The sequence below is a fragment of the Suricata suricatta genome, chromosome 3 (assembly GCF_006229205.1).
Source record: "Suricata suricatta isolate VVHF042 chromosome 3, meerkat_22Aug2017_6uvM2_HiC, whole genome shotgun sequence".
NCBI classification, from domain to species: Eukaryota; Metazoa; Chordata; class Mammalia; order Carnivora; family Herpestidae; genus Suricata; species Suricata suricatta.
In genome coordinates, this window is record NC_043702.1 from 44217199 (window position 1) to 44232422 (window position 15224).

The window sequence follows — 15224 nt, forward strand, 5'->3', positions numbered from 1 at the left end:
CTTCAGATAGCTGTGAAATTAGGTGATTAACTAGTTGGTACCTAACCTTCTAATTTCTGTATAAGTCTAATTACATGAAATAGAAGTTGGGGTTTTGATTTTTTACTTTGCTTTTCTGTTTGGAGTGTCACTGTAACTACTGTATTATAAATGATGAAAAATAATTGCATATGTTAAAATGTGTTATATTAAAAAAAAAAGAGAACACATGTCTGTAGAGTTAGGGCTCACCTGGTTCATCTAGGATGTTTGTACTCAAGATCCTTAGTTTAATTATACCTTCAAAGAATCTTTCTAAATAATGTCACATTCACAAGTACCAAAGGTTAGAACTTGAATATTTTGAGGTCGCTCAACTTACTCCACATGGTATGATGCATCCTAGCTTTGACTGCATAGGAATGTTGTTTCCATAGTCATGCTCACTTTTGCTTTCTCTTGGATTACTTGTCCCAGGAAAAACTAGCTTCTATATGATGAGGCAGCCGAGTCTACAAGTGGACTCTTTGGCCCCCGATCAGCTCTGAAATGACTGTAGCTCTAGATGATAGTATGACCGGAACATGATGAGAGACCTGGAGCCAGAGGTAGCAGCTAAACTGTGTCCATAAACTCTGAGATATGAAACTCTGAGATGTAAGCACTGCTTTAAGCTAAGTTTTAAAGTGATTTATCATACACCAACAGAAAACTAATATGGAGCTCACAAAAATGTCTAAGCTGGGTCAACAATTATTAAGACATGCATGGAAATGATTCAATTTAGCATTTAAGAAATATTTATGAAGCATCCTCTATAAAACAAACATTGTGGTGGGTTTTATTTAGATCTAAGTCTATATCTGTAATGACAAATGATAAACCAATCCTCAGGAATCTTACAGTTTCAGGGAATAATAGACAAGACCACAATGCATGGTATGACAGAGGAATGTAAACTGGGTTAAGGTACATAGCACATAGAGGAAGGATCTCTTCCAGGTTCCAAAAGTCAAAGCAGACTTCCTGGAGAAACTGAATTCTTAACTTCCACAAACTAACCTACCTATAACTATAAATTAAAGAAGTTCCCTTCTTTTCAACTCTTAAATTTTCAACACAAAATTTAAGGCATCTCTAAGTGGTAAGGACACTTTTCCCGTCCATTACACTCAGACTCCTATAATAAATTTATCTAAGCTTTTAGGGTAAGAACATATATCTACTTTTGCTACTGCTGGAAAAGCTAAACCTAAATTATATACACAGTGGTTATGAATCTTTACTTCACATTTCATGTTTCACTTGGTGTAACTGGTTTTTATCTTTATTGTAATTGTATTTTCATTTTAAGAAAACTCAAATTACCTTTCATAATAAAAAAATGAATCCTCAATTATATAAGGAATTACAACGAAAGCTATAAACAAAACACAGTGACACAGGAGGACTGAAAAATCTTCGGTATTCAAAACCAAACATAATTTTACCAACACAAAAATCTCACTTTTGCCATAATTCCCCTTGTTTGTTAATGCTATACCATGCCCCACTTGCCTAATATAAAAGACCATCCTTTTAATCTCCCAGCATTCATACCACTGCCTTTTTAAAAATTTATTTACACTACTCTCACCCTAGATAAAATTTCCATGGCTTCTTGTTTGAATTCTTGCAACGTTTAGAAACATTGTTTCTTCATGAGTAACCTTGCTCAGACTTGATGTCTTCGGGAAGAAAACCCAACCAGTTGATAACTTAGTAGTATCTGCATCTCAACATAGTTACCAGCTGGTCTGTTTAAAAATGTAATTCAGGGGAGCCTAAGTGATACAGTTGGTTGAATGTCTGACTCTTGATTTCAGTTCAGATCATGATCCCAGGGTATTGAGATCAAGCCCCGTGTCGGGCTCTGTGCTGAGTGCGGAGCCTCTAATCTCTCTCTCCCTCTGCCCATCTCCCCCACTCTTGCTCTCACTCTCTCTCCTCTCTCTTGCACTCTTTCTTAAAATAAAAATTAATTAATTAGTTAGTTAATTAAAATGTGTTTCAATTGTTACACTATCACGGTGTGTTTTATTCACTTCCTGGTCATGTATGTCTCATCCCCTACACAATAAGATCCTCAGAAATGAAGATTATGTCATCTTATTTTCTACAGTTCTTCAAGTTCCTCAAGTGCCTGGCAAATAGCAAGTGTTTAACAAATGATGAAAATGAAAGGAAAAGTCTATGAATCATTATCCCTTCCTTTGGGTTTGCTCTCCCTTCATTAGTCAGATATACATATCCCTTCTAGATTAAGCTTCTTTAAACACTACATGGACCATTTCATTCCCCTGTAATTGTTCCCTCATTGTATAATGATAAAATATAAATTCCTAAGTATAGGAATCCAAATACAGAACATATTTTCTATCACTCGGCTATATATACCTTGCCTTTCCTATTTCCTGAATATCCCCCATTCTTCCTCAGCTGTGTATCTTTGCTCCAACTTGGCCCTCCATTTAAACGTTTGCCCACCAATGTTCTACCTACTCTAAAAAGCACAATTCAGCTGGTCTCTTATTTGTGAAATGTTCTTGGCATTTAGTGCATCCTACTTGTGCCTAAGGAACTGAAATATGTTTCTCATATTGCCACATTATATTAAAAGTAAAAAAGGCAAGAAAATAATCTATACCTTCCTGTCCTGAATGACTACCATCACCATCATCATCAATAATAATCAAATAATCACAAGCTTAGGCCTAGTATGATTAATAAATTTTCAATAAATAACAAATTGAATAATACATATTTATTATCATTTATACACAATGTATTTTTAGACAGTAGAAAAATTATAAGTACATAATATTCAATTTTCTTTCTGGCTTAGTTATCTAAGAGATATATTGATTAAATCTATGTGAGTAGAGGATACTAATGCTTACAAGAAAAACTTAAAATATTGAGTTAATTTTGAATTTTTTTCTTCAAAACAAGCTGTTTTGTTAGAGAATTTCTTAGAATTAAAAATTTTTAACTCATGGATCAATAAATGTTTTCAAATGTCTATTGAAAACTTTAACTCATTACTATCTTCTGGAGGTAAGTTCATAAATAATAAAAACCTTTAAAATATTATAGCCATTGGGCACCTGGCTGGCTCAGTGGGTTAAGCACCCACTCTTGATTTTGGCTCAGGTCATGATCTCATAGCTCAAGCCCTGCCTCAGGCTCTGTGCTGACAACACAGAGCTTACTTCAGATTCTCTCCCTCCCTCTCTCTCTTCCCCTCCCCTACTCTTTCTCTCTCTCAAAACAAATAAAGAAACTTTAAAAATATATTTAAAAAAATACATATATCTTAGCCATTGGGCCAGTGATGCTAATTTTAGAAACTCTACTAATGCAAAATGAGTGATGAACATATCAATTTGTCTATAAAGATACCATCTGATAATAAACACTATCTAAAAAATACTTTTAAATCATTTGTTTATAGTAAAAGACAAAAAATATGGAACATTAATTCATATTTTCATAACAAAATAGATTTATTTTAAAAATAATAAAGAAATTCAACAAAGAATATATATCACATTATCCCAACTTTGTTTAAAAGGGAAAATCAACACAAAGAATTAAATGATATAGAACAAAATGATAACAGTAGTTATTTTTAGAAAGACAGGTTCATTTGTGTGTTTTTTGGTTTTTGGATTTTGTTTTGTTTTTGTTTTGTTTTTGTTTTGCTTATGTATTTTACCACTTTCTTAATAAAACTATCTTTTTCAATATTAGGTACAAAATAAAACCTTTTTTATAGCTTCAAATATTTTTTTCAAAATGGTGTTAAGTATATAAACAGTCACTTACTCTTACCTGAGTATGCTCAAATATAGTTGAAAGAATATGCAGATGTTTGACTTTGAATAGTTTCAGTCATATAGTTGCCATCTGAGTTCTTCAATCACTTTCTCTCCTATGTATATCAGATGGAATCACATATAACTAAAAATAAATTTAAAATTGGATTTATTAGAATTAATCAATAATACATATTCTAAAATTCTAAGTATGTGTCTTATGAAAGTTCAAGAAAGTTACCTAAAAGCAAAAACAAAAACAACAACAAAAACAATGGTGGTTGCCTGAGTGGCTTAGTCGGTAAAGCATCCAACCCTTGATTTTGGCTAAGGTTTTGATCTCATGGTTTGTGAGTTCAAGCCCCAGTAGGGCTCAGCGCTGACAGTGCAGAGCCTGCTTAGGAGTCTCTCTCTCTCCCTCTCTCTCTCCCCTTCTCCCATTCAGGTGTGTGTGTGTGCATGCCCGCATGCTTTCTCTTTTCTCTTACTTTCTCTCTCAAAATAAATAAATAAACTTAAAAAAAATAACTGGTAAAGTGTGTAATTTTTTTTTGAAAAGGGAGAGTAACAGATTGCTAGATAAGATCAAATACCCAAATTGCTAGATAATGAGTTAAGTGTTTTAACTCATGAATATCAGAGCACAGTGATAGTCATTGACAATATACCCTTCCTCCCTCAGGCTGCACAGCTAGCCCCTGCTATCACCTTCACTCATCTAATTAGATTAACCAAGTGCACGCTCTGTCCCAGATTAAGAAGATGAAACAGAATTTTAGAAAGCACTGTTCTAAGGAGGCGCCTGGGTGGCTCAGTAGGTTAAGCATCTGACTTTGGCTCAGTTATGATCTCACAGTTTGTTGGTTCCAGTCCAGCGCTGGACTCTGTGCTACAGCTAGCTCAGAGCCTGGAGCCTGTTTTTAGATCCTGTGACTCCTTCTCTCTCTGACCCTCTCCTGCTCATGCTGTCTCCCTCTCTCTCTCTCATAAAAAACATTAGAAAGCATGATTCTGTTTTAACTCATTCTCCTTCAACTGCCAAGGAGAAGCCTTTACGTAATTTATCCTTCTTATTCATTCTAATACTCTACTAGAACATACATGGCAGCTGATTGTAAGATTTTTACAATTTTATTTCAATAGACAAAAGGAAAAAGTCTTTCCAGTTGCAACATAAATTATGCTTTCCCTTAATTTTGTCAACAAATGTACCTCTGATATAAATTCAAATACCAGCAAAAATACTCACAGTATAGTATCTCTTCTTGCTAAAACTGTTTTTTCTGTTTTGTTTTAGCAAAAATACAAAAACATATCTCACTCTTTTATACTGCTTCCCTCCATAACTTTGATACAGACCATGTAAAGCCAAATCTGTATTTTTGACTTTTTCAAATTATAGTCTAACGACACATCTCAAATACTTTATTTCTGCCTCTCTGTATGTATATAAGCCATGTGAATATTCTCAATATTATCTTTTTCCTTTCTAATGGCAATTTAATTTAAAAGTCTGTCTATTTGTTGACTTTATTCCTTTTCATTTTCTAACATAACTTTAGAAAAAAAGTAAGAATCTTAATTTAGGTAGCCCCAGAGGTAAACTCTGAGGCAATAATTCAAGTAAATAGGTTTGTTTGGGAGATGCTAAAGGAATGGGATTATAGACAGGTTATCAACAACATCTACCACAAAAGACAACAATGTACAATTAGAATTAAAACATGAGAATGATATATTTTAAGGCCATATATAGGTATTTTATAGTGTTAATGAAAAAAGTATATACCCAATGATGCTATTATTTATTATAGCATATAGTATTCTCTTAGCATTCAGTAAATGCTAAGAGAATATTGTATGCTATGATACAATTCATTTTCTCTTTCCTCAGACTGTAAAGGCTCCATTATCACATCCCTCCAGCTTTAGAATTCATGCCTAACACAACTAAAAGGTAACCACAAAACTATGTCGTGATTTCCAAAGCGACTAACTAGATCATTTTTCTTTTTTGTCTCGGGAAGAAGTAAGAAAAGGGGAGAGAAAATCAGTTCCTTTGTAGTATAATGATAATTTCTTTATTTTGAGCATATATTGGTCTTACAAAAATAAGAAAGAAATCACCCAAGATAACATAAGTAACCAGACACCTCAAAAAAAAATATTATAGCAAAGTAAACATTTTCCTTAAAGTGGTTAATTCAATTTAACATCCCCACAGCTTGTATTTCTTTCTATTTCAGATTGACTGAAATTCAGTCTTACTGTGGAAATGTTTTCAGCCTAGAATATTTTATGCAATGTGACAGAATAAAAGAGAGCACTAAAATATCCACATCAGAAAACAAGAATGAACTTGTGCCTACTTCTATCTTTCTTCTTGCATGGAAATGACATATAGTCTGAAGTGGATCTATTATTCCATGTCTGATACGATCAAACTTGTGCAGATAAAGAGCATTTTAAAATATCCTTGTAAAAATTGAGATGTGGTTATGAGTTGTTCTTTTGAACGTATTTTTATTTTAAAATTTAAAATCTTGTTTCTAATTTGAATGTTTCTTAAAATTTTAGTATGAACTTAATACTCAATTTTACACTGTTTTGCTACCATTTATTACACAGTGTTATGAAATTTTAAGATGTGTATGAAATTAAGTGAAGCGAACCATTTCTCCACCAGAACGTCTGTTTTCCCAACAATATTAATTTTAAAAACTAACATTATTAACATTGCAATATAACTAGATGCTCCAATTTGTTAATGCAACAGGATATCTTTAAATATTCCATACACAGTAAAACAAGCCAGTCTCAACCACTTCTACTTGTCAACAAATGAAATAGAAACCAGCATTATCATGCTCTTAAAACTTTTTCAAAATCATTTTGCTACTTATTTTTCTTTTTACAGCTAGCCCCAAGAAATTAGCAGTATCTCAAAATAATTTGCAAAATGTTGCAAAAACAGTTTTCCTTGATACTCATCTTTATCTCCTTTGGGCATCTAAATTAAAAATACATAAAATGAGATCCTTGGCCTGTGACTTTGTTTTTTCCTTGTCCTGTGATTTTAATTAAACAAACTCTACAACTTTTATTCTAATTGTTCAAGCCAGAGACCTGGCATTATTAATCCCTCTTATTTTCTTTACCCATTGTCAGGAAGGTAAATCAGAATAATTTCAATTCCACTTACTACAAAAGATTCCATTTTGTTTCTTCTCCCAGTGTACATTGCACCACCCCATCAGCAGTCAACCATGATTAGTCTAACAAGTAATCTGGCAACATCACCCTCTGGACAAAATCCAAATCACTTTTCATGCATTAGCATTTTCGTCCAAATGTCTTAGAATCTTTTCTTAATGGTATCTTTGCAAATGTTTCACTCTAATGCTCCAGGCAAAGGGTACAAACATGGTGACTTGGGGTGACTGTCATAATGACTTAGGGCAACCATTTCTTGTTTATTCCAGTCTTTTCACTGAGGCAGTGGCATACTTATAGTCATAACTATACCTCTATGCTCCAAAGAATGTAAAGTTGAAAAATTAGTTCATTAAACAAATATTCATTGAGCACCTACTGAATTGCTGAATACCCAATTCTCTCACTCATTAGAAAGAAGAAAATAAGTCCACATCCTCTTTGCATTTGTCAATTGATAAGGACAAGTGCTGAAGAAACAGAGAATGTTTAGGAAAGTCCTCCTAAAAAAAATAAATAAATAAAGATGGAATCTGTGAACCTTCAGTTTAGAAGTTGCCCAATGAAGATGTTGGAGAAGTCACAGTTGGCAGAGGGAACCTCATAAGCAAAGGGACAGGAATAAGAAAGAACATGCCACTTTCAAGGATAGGCAAGTGGTTAGGTATATATGACTTGAAAATAGAATGTTTAACAAATTGTTTTATAAGAAATTTTCGCAGTAAGCAAGGCCCTATCAGGAAGGCTTTTGAATGGAATGTTGTAAAATTTGGATGTTACCCTAAAGATGGTAGTAGGATTATGATAAAACAGGGAGTGGCACAAGAAGACATGTATTTTAGGAAGAAAATATGGCAAAGTGTGGCTCTCAGGAGACCATGAAAGAGAGAAGGTGAGACAAACAAATTCCTTCTTAGAAATCTGTGTATATTGGGGTTCCTGGGTGGCTCAGTTGATTAAGCCCCACATTGGGCTCTCTGCTGTCAGCAACAAGCCCACTTTGGATCCTCTGTCCCCCCTCTCTCTGCTGTTCCCCCTTTTCTGTCCCTCCCCAACTCATGCTATCTCTCCTCTTAAAAATAAATAAACATTAAAAATTTTTTAAAAAAGAAATCTATGTATATTTGTTAAATGGTAATGCAAAACAGAAACAGATTTAAGGCGATCATATTTGTAAGATGTAAAACTGGAAAGGTACTTGAGGTTTAATTTATGTAGAAATAGCAAGACCAAGATAACTCTGATCGGACTTTCCTATTCTCAGAGATGCAGTCAGAACCACGAATTCACATCACCTGTTATTGTTAAGTTCCCCTATCCTCAGGTCTCATTATGGAAAGAAAAAGTGACAGAGGATGACATATGACAAACTATTTCAGAATTAATAACAATTTTAAATTTGCCAATTTAAAAACAAATTCAACCTAGTTCTTTCCTCTGCATTTGACACAAAACTTTTAGAGGTGCTTTGAAGCTGTCATCAGCAGAAAATATTCCTAATTAGAAGAAGTAGGAGAACAATTATCAAGTCATTCACCCTTTCTGGTGAAATGAGTGGAACACCCAAGTCAAGTTTCTATGAAACTTTTGGTTATTATATTTTTCAGCCTAAATAGATTAAGGTAGAGCCTTTGTTCCTTTTTAATATTAACTTTCCACAAACTCTGATCTCTCCAAAATTAAGAACCTCTTATGGAAAAAAGACAGCCCAAGAGATGAGATGGATCCAAAATGTGACAACAGGTCACAAGTTAAAAATTCATGACTTGGGGTGCCTCGCTGGCTCATTTGGTTGAGTGCCCAACTCTCGATTTTGGCTCAGGGCATGACCATGGTTATAGGATCAAGCCCCATGTTGAACTTTGTGTTGAGTGTGGAGCCTGCTTAAGATTCTTTCTCACTCCCTCTGCCCTCTCCCCAGTTAATACTCTCACCCTCTCTGTAAAATTAAAATAACAAAATAAATAATCATGACTTGAGTTAATGAAGGATGTATGACAGACAGTGAAATTCATACCAAGGTAGAAAAAAGGTTTTTTTTAATGCAATTAGAATTCAAATAATAAAATAAACCTGACTAGGGAAAGGAATAGAAATCTTAGCAATGTTTGGACGAATGAGAAAAAAAGAAGAGCAAGAAATCCAGACCAAAAACAGGACAGAAAGCTACTCTATCTCAATCAGTAATCAAAAGTCCTGGGATTTATTCTGTTTGGGCCAATAAGTGACATGCATATCCCTAACCAATTACTGGGGGGGTGGAGAATCACTGATTTGCTTTGGCCAACCAGGGTGATACAGATAAGGTCAATTCTCCTAAATCACATGACTAATCCACATGATAAAGGGGAGTTACACCAAGGAAATCTGGTCTATTATATACACAGTGGTGGAGAAATTAACGAATAAACACAAACTATACATCATATGAATTTAGAAATAAATAAATGAGATATCCCATACACAGCAGTAATATTGTCTGGCACATAAAAATAGGATTTAGTAATTCACAATAATTATTATTACTTTTGCTGAGTTGTTAAGAAATTATATTCTTTGATATTACAAATAAAACTGCAATATATATCTTTGTACATAAATATGTGCATTCATCTCAAATTATTGCTTCATTATTGCTTTCTAGAAGTGAAATTATTAGTTCAAAAAGTATTTGTGCACATCATATTTGTGTTAATAAAACCATAAAACTAAAAAGTATTTGTCTTTTCAGGCATTTTCAAACATTTCACCAAGTTGTTTTCTAGAAAGACATACCAACATAGACTTCCACCAATAGCATATGATATTGCTAATTTCAATCATCCTTGCCAGCAATGATTTTTTTTCTTTCTCTTTTGACAATTTGATTGTCAAAAATGTCTCTTTTTAAATATCTAGTTCCTTAACTGTAAGTGAAGTACAACTTTTATGTGTTTATTAAATATTTATTCTATAATTTATATTTTCTTTTTTGTGTGCTTTTTAAATATTTTGATGAGTTTTTTGAGATTTTTATACAAATATATGTCTCAGGGCCTTATAACTTTTTATTCCCTTGAATGGAAAGACTGATTATCAGTTCCCCTTAATGTCAGTTATATATAATACCTACAAAATAATGTTAAGTGGCTAGCCCCTTACATTAAGACCTTAGCTATAAACTGGTACAAAAACGTTACAGTTAATCCTTATTAAAGGTATCAGAGAATTTTATTTAATTGATGGTTATATTTATCTAATACATCTTATAGATTTAATTCCATTTAAATTTTTAAATTATCTTACTTAAGTCTAATACTAGGATTATTTCTAAAACATTGCAAATATGGATTTCACCACCAAGTTCTTGAAGAATGGAATTTTTTCCAAATATTCTCTATATTTTATTTTATTTATTTTTAGTTTTCTAAGTGTATTTACTTTGAGAGAGAGAAATAGTGAGCACATCTGGGGTAGGGGCAGAGAGAAAGAGAGACAGAACCCCAAACAGGCTCTGCGCCATCAGTGCGGAGCCTGAAGTGGGGCTCTAACTCATAAAGTGTGAGATCATGACCTGAGCTGGGATCAAGTGAGACACCTTACTGTGCCACCCACGTGCCCTGATTTTCCAGATTTTAAGCTCCTTCTTCCTGTCCTTTCTTCTTCCATCCTTTCTTCCATCTTTTCTCTGCACTCTTCTTTCCTTCCTTCTTTTATCTCAGAAAACAAAATTATGAGTCACTATTCTTTACTGTGGTATTTTAATATATCCAAACATATTCAAGTAACTAAAGAAAATATTTACAGAACACCTATGCTAAAAGCAATTAATTTTTGAAAAACCTTATATTACTAAAAAAAGCTGTAAAACTATGTAAATATATTTCAGTGTTAGTAGAAATAGAGCATCTATCAATAAAGGCTCTTACTAAGCATTTGTGTAAGTAGCCCACAATAGAGGCTGTTCAAATGAAGGAAATCAAAAACCTGCGGTTGATTTCCTTAATGAAAAATTGGGGCAGAAAACATTCATTAACTTGGATTACATAAAAAGTCATTAGTTTAATTTTTCCAGTCCCGTGGAGTTTAATTTTTTCATGTTAATATCTATGAAGTATGTAATGGATTTAAAGGCAAATTTCAGTGAGCTGTATGTAGTTCAGTGTTCCAATTTCCCACAGTGGGGGGGGGGGGCAGGGAGGAGAGTTTTATTCATCCTGTCTCTACTCTAAATTAATTGCAGTATCACTATAATTGGAAATAATTAACTTAAATTATATAAACACTATTCAATAAAATCTGGAAAACCTGTTTCAATATAATTCAGCATTAAAAAGCATATAAATGCATCTACTATTAACCAATTATTATTTTACAGATGAAAAAATCATCATCACAAATCTTTCATATGCTGATGGGCTATGTTTCAAGGCCTTTTTTCAGCAATCAAACATTTTCAGTATCAAGATTTTGCAGTGATCTACAATGAATGCTTCTCTACAATGAAATATTAGTGTGTCATTTTAAATTGCTGTTCTTTTGCTCATAAGGGTATTTTCACAAAACAGTATACATTTCACTGTTCATTTAATTTAGTATATGCATACATTGTGCTTTCCTGCACCACCTCTCCTTGAAAATTAAACAAAACAAAACAAAAAACACATTCTCAAAATGGCACCCTGGGTTTTCTTTGCAGACCTACACTTCTTCCTTTTTTCCTGGTAGTCAAGTTTGACTGAGGGTGACTCTCGAGCAAGTACCAAGACTGGCCACTGAGAGTACCATGCCCCTAGTCATAATTATGAGTCTCATTATTCAGGAATGGAAATGTGCACTAAGTCAAAACAAGGAAAATCAAATCAGCAACTGTTTCTAAAATGATTTAGAAAGAAGTAATCCCTTTATACTTGAGTTAATTAATTTGAGGATTGAAAGCCTGATGGCTATTTTATCCTCAGGTTTTATACCTTAAAATGAATTCAACTCAGTGGAAAACAACTATGAGAGAGAAATAAATACCTGAGTGCCTAGATTCAGCCTTGCCTGAAGCATGACTCTACAGCTTTAAATTACAACAGATATATATTTTGTTTTAACTTAAATTTTATTGTTTTTCTCTCAAGTTCAACCAAATGATCACTCTTGAATATATGCTATTTACTAATGTATAATATATATTTTATTGAATTTTTATGTGATGTTCTGTAAATTAAGCTAACAGTATGTAATAGATGATGTGGAGAATTTATTAATTAAAAAAATTACACAGAATAAAATCTCTTCATTCTTGATGAATTAATGATATGTTTTACATAAAAGCAAATAAAGACCTGATTGGCAGAGGAATAGAATTATTCCTATTATTCTATTCTTATTAGAATCTTATTATTTCTTATTATTAATAAAACAAGAACTAAGTAAATCTCTTATATGTTACTAACTAGTCATAGAAGTTTCTAGGGCTTTTATTTATGTTGACACCTGGACCTTTAATAAAAGCTTTTCACTATCTGATGAGTATTTAATACCTACTATTAATATTTGAATGCTTATTAAAAATAAAGACGAGCCATTAGTCTTTACAAAGCTGGAAAAATAAACCCAACTTTATGTTATAAAAAACTTAATAAGATTATATCAGATTCCTGGGTTTAAATTTCACAATATATGTTTCGGGACGCCTGGGTGGCTTAGTCGGTTAAGCGTCCTACTTCCGTTCAGGTCATGATCTTGTTTGTGGTTCACGGTTTAAAGCGCCATCTTGGGCTCTGTGCTGACAGCTCAGAACCTGGAGTCTACTTCAAATTCTTTGTCTCCCCCTCTCTGCCTCTCCCCTCCTGGTGCTCCTTCTTGCTCTCTTTTTCTCAAAAATAAATATACATTAAAAAAAATTCACAATTTATGTTTGAAGATTCAATGTGCAAAATATCTTAAGGCACCAAGAAGTTCTCCCCAAATATATGTCAGCTATAAAGAAAAGTTTAGCTTACTAAAGCTCATTTTTCTTCAGTGTTCTTTTGTAAAAAAAATAATTAATTAATTAAATTTAATTAAAATAAAATAAAATTATGACCAGTGTCCTTTTTTCTTAAATAGATTAAAATGCAATATGCTATATAAATAAGCATTATTCTTCAAAAGTACCTGATCTTCCCTAGAATGTTCTTCCCCATTTTCCTCCCCCCACCACTCATAGACTTCAGCCCCATCTCAAACAGAATTCAATAATCACTGAAGAAAGAGGTCATAGATTATTATTATATATTTGAATCATCCTTCCCCCACTGCTATAGGATAGAGTCTATGCTATAAAACAAATATATAAAGTACTTAAAATGAACAAGCATTATATTTACCCAACCTATGAATGTCTTTCTCTTCAGCCTCCTCTGTTACACATTTTCCTCATCAGTAGGGAGTTATTTCTATCTTGACAAAACATCAAAGAGATCTCTAATTTTTCAGTTATTCTTCAGTTACTCTGTGATAAATGAAGATAGTTTCCGATCTGTGAGCAAAGAAGATTGCAATCACTTCATTTGAGCCTAATCTCCCGAAGTTCCAAAACCCAATGATATGGTTTAGCATACAGACAGCAAGCCTTTTCTTTGTCCACAGATTAATCAGAATAATAAAAAGAGTGGAAATGCCATCATAATTAGGTCAAGTCTAATTTCATTTGACAAATATTTTATATGTAAGTCAGGTCAAAGTAACCTACATAGTACTTGAAACATGATGCTAATAATACAGAGGCATCCTCTCTCCTGGGGGTGTTTTCAAAGGAGTTACCTAGAAAAGCCCTTCCAAAAGTTTAAAGTTCTATACAAATATGAGATCATGTTACCAGCCAAAAAAGATGCATTTCAATAGAAGTTATAATTTGTGCTAAAAAGGTAAATGCTACAACCAAATTCCTCTTTTCCAACAAGTGATGTCAGAGTCCACACTTGCAAATAAAGTTTCTGCAAAACTGTTTCATAAGAATTCAACACTGAACCAGGGTGCCTGGGTGGTGCAGTTGGATAAGCATCTGACTTCGGATCTCACAGTTTGTGAGTTCACGCCCCATGCAGGGATCTGAGCCAGGCTCTGTACTGACAGCTAGGAGCTTGTAGCCTGCTTGGGATTCTGTGCCTCCCTCTTTCTCTGTCCCTCCCCTACTTACTCTCTATCTCTCAAAAATGAATGAACATTTAAAAAAAATGTTTTTAAAGAATTCAACACTGAGCCATAGAAGAAAGAAGATGTAACACCAAGTATATCTAATTTCCAAGCTCTGAGTAGTTAAAAGAAGTAAATGATCAAAAACCAGGCTTCAAAATGTTCTGAATCTATTGTTAAATGAAAAGTACTATTGTTAGCCATAGCAGGTCTCTCCTCTGGAAAACTCATGACTACGTAACACTAGGCAAACCAGTGTTTACCTCTTTGTTATGCATGAAAACACTTAAAATAGAATCAGTACAGTATATTTTCAGACAATGGAGACTTTATTTCATAGAGGCAATGAAGATCATATTACCGAGAGCACATCTTCTTTGTTTTGCTATAACTATTTACAGAAAAAAAAAAGTGAAATGAAAAGAACAAATGCCTTCTGATCTCATTGAGACAAAGGGAAACAATGACCTAGCTACCTGTGTGATATGACTGGCTTACCTCTTTCTCTAAAATATAACTGAAAACCACTTTGCTAGTTTATAATAATCAGATTGTAATTTTGTGAATATGCTCCTTCCTCATCTCTGTCCAACTTTACTCATCCAATGAACATTACCAAACACCTGCTCAGTGCTGTACACCGGGGATGCAGACGAAGTAAGGAAACTTCTCATCTAGCAGAGTAATCAGGCGTGTGTAGGAACCATACCTTGCTGTTATAAATGTTAAAATAGATGTCATCCTATTAGTAAGCACTGGCATCTATTAAGCACTTGCATCTGTGCTTAATGTCTAAATGTCTAAAGAATAATAATAATAATGGCTAAAGAATGTATTCAAACTAGTTCTGTGGCTGCTGCTGAATCTATAACTTTCTCTTAACTTTGCAAAATGTTTCCACTTGATAATGACATCTTATTTGCAAAACAACCCATCCCATATGTAGGGTCCTTCTTTTACCAAAAAGAAAATACCAAGAGAGGAGTTAGAAGCATCAGAGCCAAGACCACAACTCAGGAATTCTGACTC

The 15224-nt window shown here is 33.4% G+C and overlaps 1 protein-coding gene across 8 annotated transcripts in view; it reads right to left on the reverse strand.

Moving 5' to 3' along the window:
- The window catches only part of GULP1 (GULP PTB domain containing engulfment adaptor 1), a 264099-nt gene that overhangs the window by 169826 nt on the left and 79049 nt on the right, over positions 1–15224 (reverse strand). For 5 of the 8 annotated variants that reach the window (XM_029934276.1, XM_029934274.1, XM_029934275.1 and 2 more), the window contains exons 2-3: positions 13393–13539; positions 3853–3981 (exon numbers count right to left, since the gene is read on the reverse strand). The exons of 1 other annotated variant lie outside the window; for it this stretch is intronic. The gene's annotated coding sequence lies outside the window, so the exon portion shown is untranslated. The remainder of the gene's footprint in view (positions 1–3852; positions 3982–13392; positions 13540–15224) is intronic. 2 more of the 8 variants (XM_029934269.1, XM_029934271.1) reach the window with 1 other exon arrangement.